The sequence below is a fragment of the Nicotiana tabacum genome, chromosome 15, assembly GCF_000715075.1.
Source record: "Nicotiana tabacum cultivar K326 chromosome 15, ASM71507v2, whole genome shotgun sequence".
NCBI lineage: Eukaryota > Viridiplantae > Streptophyta > Magnoliopsida > Solanales > Solanaceae > Nicotiana > Nicotiana tabacum.
Window position 1 is genome coordinate 30,171,447 of NC_134094.1, and position 7,149 is coordinate 30,178,595.

A 7,149-nucleotide genomic window follows, 5' to 3' on the forward strand; every position below is an offset into this window, starting at 1 on the left:
CTACAACCGATGTCGAAACCTATCAAATCAAGTTCGATTGATCTCAAATTTTGCACACAAGTCATATTCAACATTATGGACCTACTCCAACTTCCGGAATCGGAATCGGAATCCGACCCCGATATCAAAAAGTCCACTACCGGTCAAAATCTCCAAAATTTAACTTTCGCCATTTCAAGCCTAAATCAGCTACAGACCTCAAATTCACAGTCCGGACACGCTCCTAAGTCCAGAATCACCCAACAGAGCTAACGGAACACACAGAACTCCATTTCGGAGTCGTCTTCACACAAGTCCGACTATAGTCAAAATTCTAAGACTTAAACTTCCATTTTAGGGACTAAGTGTCCCAAAACACTCCGAAACCAAAAACAAAACCTCCCGGTAAGTCATATAAGTAGGAACAGATACGAGAAAAGTAGAAAATAGGGGATCGGGACTATTACTCTCAAAACGACTGGCCGGGTCTTTTCATCGTCCCTCTCTTAAAACAATCATTCGTCCTTGAACGAGCATAGAGACATACCTGGAGTGGTGAAAAGATGAGGATAGCGGCTGCGCATATCATGCCCGATCTCCTAAGTCGCCTCCTCGACCGGCTGACCCCTCCACTGAACCTTCACGGAATTAGTGTTCTTTGACCTTAGCTTTCTGACATGTCTGTCCAAAATAGCCACTGGCTCCTCAACATAAGATAGATCCTTGTCCAACTGGACTGAGCTGAAATCCAATATATGAGACGAATCGTCATGATACTTCTAGAGCATAGTAACATGGAATACCAGATGAACTCCTGCTAGACTAGGAGGCAAGGCAAGCTCATAAGAAACCTCCCCAATATGCCATAACACCTCGAATGGGCCAATAAAACTTGGGCTCAGTTTGCCCTTCTTTCCTAACCTCATAACACCCTTCATGGGTGACACCCGGAGCAGGACCCCCTCTCTAACCATGAATGCAACATCGCGAACCTTCTGATCCATATAACTCTTCTGTATGGATTGGGTTGTGCGAAGTCGATCCTGAATTACCTTAACCTTCTCTAGAGCATCCTAAACCAAGTTTGTACCTAATAATCTAGCCTCACCCGGCTCTAACCAAACCACTAGAGACTGACACGTCCTACTATACAAAGCCTTATACGGTGCCATCTGAATGCTCAACTGATAACTGTTGTTGTAGGCAAACTCCGCAAGTGGCAAGAACTAATTCCAGGCACCCCCAAAATCTAACACACAAGCGCGGAGCATATCGTCCAGTATCTGAATAGTGCACTCGGACTGTCCGTCCATCTGAGGGTGAAATGTTGTGCTCAACTCAATCCGAGTACCCAACTCCTGTTGTACAGCCCTCTTGAAGCGTGATGTAAACTGCGTACCTCGGTCAGATATGATAGATACCGGTATGCCATGAAGCCTTACAATCTCTCGGATATAAATTCCAGCCAATTGCTTAGTAGAATAGGTAGTCATCATAGGAATAAAATGAGCTGACTTGGTCAGCCTATCCACAATCACCCAAAATGCATCAAACTTTCGCAGAGTCTGTGCGAGTCCAACAACGAAATCCATAGTGATCCGCTCCCATTTCCACTTCGGAATCTCTAACTTCTGAAGCAACCCACCTGGCCGCTGATGCTCGTACATTACCTGCTGGCAATTTAGACAGCGAGCCACATACTCCACTATGTCTTTCTTCATCCTCCTCCACCAGTAATGCTACCTTAAGTCCTGATACATCTTCGCGGCACCCAGATGAATGGAGTACCGCGAACTGTGAGCCTCTTGAAGAATCAACTCTTGCAAACCATCTACATTGGGCTCACATAACCTGCCCTGCATCCTCAATGCACCATCATCCCCAATAGTGACCTTCTTAGCATCACCATGTTGGACCGTGTCCTTAAGGACAAGCAGATGGGGTCATCATACTGACGCTCCCTGATACGATCATAAAGAGAAGACCGAGAGACCACGCAAGCCAATACTCGACTCGGCTCAGAAATATCCAATCTAACAAACTGGCTGGCTAAGGCCTGAACATCCAACGCCAATGGCCTCTCTGCTACTGGAATATATGCTAAGCTCCCCAAACTCTCCGCCCAGCGACTCAAAGCATCGGCCACCACATTGGCCTTCCCGGGATGGTACAAAATGGTGATATCACAATCCTTAAGTAACTCCAACCATCTCCGCTGACGCAAGTTAAGATCCTTTTATTTGAAAAGCTGAAAACTCCGTGATCGGTGTAAATCTCACAAACGACACCGTACAAATAGTGCCGCCAAATCTTCAAGGCATAAACAATAGCTTCTAACTCAAGGTCGTGGACATGATAGTTCTTTTCATGCACCTTCAGCTGTTTGGACGCATAGGCAATCACCATACCATACTGCATCAACACCGCACCGAGACCGATCCACGATGCATCATAATATACAGTATAAGATCCCGAACCTGTAGGCAATACCAATATTGGGGGTGTAGTCAAAGCTATCTTGAGCTTCTGAAAGCTCTCCTCACACTCCTCTGTCCACCTGAACAAAGCACTATTCTGGGTCAGTCTGGTCATAGGTGCTGCAATAGATGAGAATCCCTCTATAAAACGACGGTAATACCCTGCCAAACCAAGAAAACTCTGGATCTCCGTAAGTTATGACGGTCTAGGCCAACTCTGCACTGCTTCCACCTTCTTCGGATCCACCTGGATCCCATCACTCGATACTACATGACCCAAGAATGCAAATGAGTCTAGCCAAAGCTCACACTTTGAAAATTTTGCATATAACCTCTTTTTTCTCAGGGTCTGAAGCACAATTATCAGGTGCTGCTCATGATCCTCCCAAGTACGGGAGTATACCAGAATGTCGTGAATAAACACAATGACGAATGAATCAAGATAGGGTAGGAACACACTGTGCATCAAGTGCATAAATGATGTTGGGGCATTGGTCAGCCCAAATGACATCATAAGAAACTCGTAGTGACCATACCGAGTCCTAAAAGTAGTCTTCGGGATATCTGGCTCCCAAATCTTCAACTGATGATAGCCTGAATGTAAGTCAATATTGAAAAATACTCTGGCACCCGGTAGCTAATCAAATAAATCATCAATAAGAGGCAATGGATACCTGTTCTTTACTGTGACTTTGTTTAACTTGCGGTAATCAACACACATCCGCATAGAACCATCCTTTTTCTTTACAAATAAGACAGGAGCACCCCAAGGTGACATACTGGGCCGAATGAAGCCCTTATCAATCAACTCCTGTAACTGCTCCTTCAACTCATTCAATTCAGGAGGAGCCATACAATATGGAGGAATAGATATGGGCTGAGTGCCCGGCAACAAATCAATGCCAAAATGAATATCACTATCGGGCGGTATGCCCGGAAGATCAGCTGGAAACACATCTGGAAAGTCCCTCACTACTGGAACTAACTAAACTGTATGGGTATCAATACTGACATCTCTCATATAAGCTAGATACGCGTCACACCCTTTCTCAACCATTCGTTGAGCTTTAAGAAATGAAATAGCTCTACTGGGAGTATAATCTAAGGTACCTCTCCACTTTAATCGTGGTAAACCTGGCATAGCCAGCGTCACAGTCTTAGCGTGACAATCAAGAATATCATAATGGGGCGACAACCAGTCCATGCCTAAGATAACATCAATGTCTACCATGCTGAATAAAAAATAAATCGGCTCTGGTCTCAAAACCACTAAGAGCAATCAAACACGACCAATACACACGGTCCACAACAAGAGAATCTCCCATAGAAGTAGACACATAAACAAGGGAACTCAAAGAATCCCTAGATACGCCCAAATACGGGGCAAAATAAGAGGACACGTAGGAATATGTTGAGCCTGGGTCAAATAATATCGACGCATCTCTATGACCGACCGGAACAATACATGTAATGATAGAGTCGGAAGCAACTGCCTCTATACGAGCCGGAATAGCATAATATCTGGCTTGGCCTCCACTTCTAGGGCGACCTCGACCTCCCCGACCTCCACCTTGAGTTGGCTGAGTAGGTGGGTTGGTAGCTGGTGCTGGAATCATAGTCGGAGGACCTGGTGGAGCACGTGGTGGTTGAGAAGTCTGTGGAGGTACACCCCTCCTAAATTTAGGGCAATCCCTCACCATATGGGGAGTGTCTCCATACTCAAAACAAGCTCTCGGAGAGCGTGACTGTTGTGACTGGCTCGGGCCAGGTCTCCTAGACTGGTCGCAGAAAGCACCCCGAGCAGGAGGCACACTAGATACTGGCGATGCATAATAAGGCTCCTGGGGCCTAGAAGGGACCGAAATACCACTGGCAGCTGGAAGAGCTGAATGAACGGGGCGACTCACAAAACCCTACCATGTCGAACTGCAGCTGGGGCACGAGAACCGCTGTAAGTGCCAGACTCTAGAGACCTCTTGGCCTTCCTCTCCTCTCTATCCCGGGCAAGCATGCCCTCCAATCTCCTGGCAATACTCACAACCTGCTGATAAGAAATATCCATCTCCAACTTCCTGGCCATACTAATCAGGATACTGGGGTGGAGTCCCTTAATAAATCATCGAACCATCTCTCGAACTGTGGCAACCAAGGCTGGTGCATGCCGAGCCAAATCATAGCACCCTGGCGTAGCTGCTCAAACTCCATGCGCCATGATTCCCTGAGGCTCTGAGGGATATACTCTCTCAAAAGTATGTTTGAGAACTGAGTCCATGTAAGTGAAGATTCCTCATCCGGACTACTCAACTCATAAGCACGCCACCACTGATAGGTTGTTCCTCTAAGCTGGAAGGTGGTAAAAGAAACCCCACTCGTCTCCGCTACGCCCATAGTACGGAGAATAAGATGACACTCCTCCAGAAAACCTTGAGCATAATCCATAACCAATTCGTTGAATGTAGGTGGGTGGTACTTCTTGTACCTCTCAAGTCTGAGCTGCTACGCCTCAGAAGCGGTTGTCCTAGTCTCGTGCTGAACTGGAGCTACCGGCTGCATCGGTTTAATCTTTGGAACCTGGTCGGCCTGAACCCGCTGCTCTAGAGTATCGGGATAGGAGTCTGTGCTCCTCCTCTGGTCTGAGATGTGGTAGGAGCAAGTGGAATCAATCCAGCCTCAGCTAAGGTGCTGAACATGCTTAGAAACTGGGCTAGTGTCTCCTGGAGAGCTAGTGCAGCAACAAGTGTCTCAGGTGTTTGCACTCCAGTTGGAGCAACTGGGGGCTCCTCTATAGCAGCTCATACAGGAGCTCTGGCTTCACCACATAGACGTCCTCGGCCTCTACCCCGGCCCCGGCCCCGGCCTCTCGCGGCTCTAGCAGGGGGTGAGGGTGCCTGGTTATCAGATCCGCTTGTATGTGTCCTCACTATTTGTGAGAGAATAGAATGCAAAAGTTTAGAATTTCAAAGTCAACAATTTCGCACGACAAGGAATCAAAGAAGTATAATTTTTCCTAACAGTTCCATAGCCTCTAGAAGATAAGTATAGATATCTCCGTACCGATCCGCGAGACTCTAATAAACCGGTTTGTAACTCACGACACCTATGAACCTAGAGCTCTGATACCAACTTGTCACGACCCAAACTCCCTCCGTATAAGGTCGTGAAAGCATCTAGTCTCTACGACTAGGTGAGCCTAACAAATTTGCAGAAATAACAATACGAAAGTAAAAGTTGGCAACTAACAGCAGTGCGTAACTAAATACTAGTAACAATGCCGCTCGACATGTACAATAACCAATACTCTATAATACACAATCTTCCCAAAACTCAGAACATCATAAGTCACAAGCTACAGAAGGAAACTAGTATCTCTAATCCCTAGATTCTAATAAAAGAAGTACGGAAGGTAAATGACATAGGAAAGGATAGAGGGGGACTCTGAGGTCTGCGGACGTGACAGATGTACCTTGAAGTGTCCGTACAGCAGTAAGAACTCTCATCTAATAGCGGGGCTCATAAGAAGTACCTGGATCTGCACACAAAATATATGCGGAAGAGTAGCATGAGTACACCACAACGGCACCCAGTAAGTGCCAAGCCTAACCTCGGCCAAGTAGTGACGAGGTCAAGTCAGGCCCACTGGTATATAATAATCAAAGCAGGAGAATATACAGTATAATGAGATACTAGAATTTAACAAAAGGAACATAGCAAGGCAACAGTACAAAACACAGGGGTAAAAAACAAGGGATCTCCCGAGATACCGTCTCATAGTCCCAAAATAAATATACAGGGAGAACTCCCGAGGTACCGCCTCGTAGTCTCAAAAGTAAATATGCAGGGAGAACTCCCGAGGAAATGCCTTGTAGTCTCAAAAGTAAATGTGCAGGGAGAACTCTCGAGGGACCACCTCGTAGTCTCAAAAGTAAATATGCAGGGAGAACTCCCGAGGAACCGCCTCGTAATCTCAAAAGTAAATGTGCAGGGAGAACTCCCGAGGAACCGCCTCGTAGTCTAAAAAGTAAATATGCAGGGAGAACTCCCGAGGAACCGCCTCGTAGTCTCAAAAGTAAACACACAGCTCAACCAATAAATACCATAGTTAACAACAAAAATTCTACAGTTAAGACTGATAAAGAACAAGGAAAAATAGAAAATCAACTAGGCATGCTTCATGGAGTTCAAATAAGCAGTTAAAGCACGTATACATGCGATATTAGACTAAACAGTATAACTATGCATATTGTAATATCTCAATTATTATTGAAAACAGACTAATACTCATTTATGCGGTATAACTCAAATTAAAGGAAAAACAGGTTGCTACTTAGTAAAATAAATCATTTTTTTCAACAAATAGCTCGTGTACGTACTCGTCACTTCACGTACACGGTGCTCACATATCACAACAGTACCAAATCCTAAGGGGATTTCCATCACACAAGGGTAAGCAAGCCACTTACCTCGAACCAAGCTCAATCAATCTGTAAGAATGCCCTTTCCTCGATTATCCGACTCTGAATGGCCCAAATCTAGCCAAACACAATTGTGTATTATAGAGTATTGGTTATCATAAATACAACTATAATAGACTCATTTAATTAATGAAATCAATACTTAAACAAAAATTCCGAAATTCGCCTTAAAAAGTCGACCCGGACCCACATCTCGAAATTGGATAAAAGTCACAAAATAT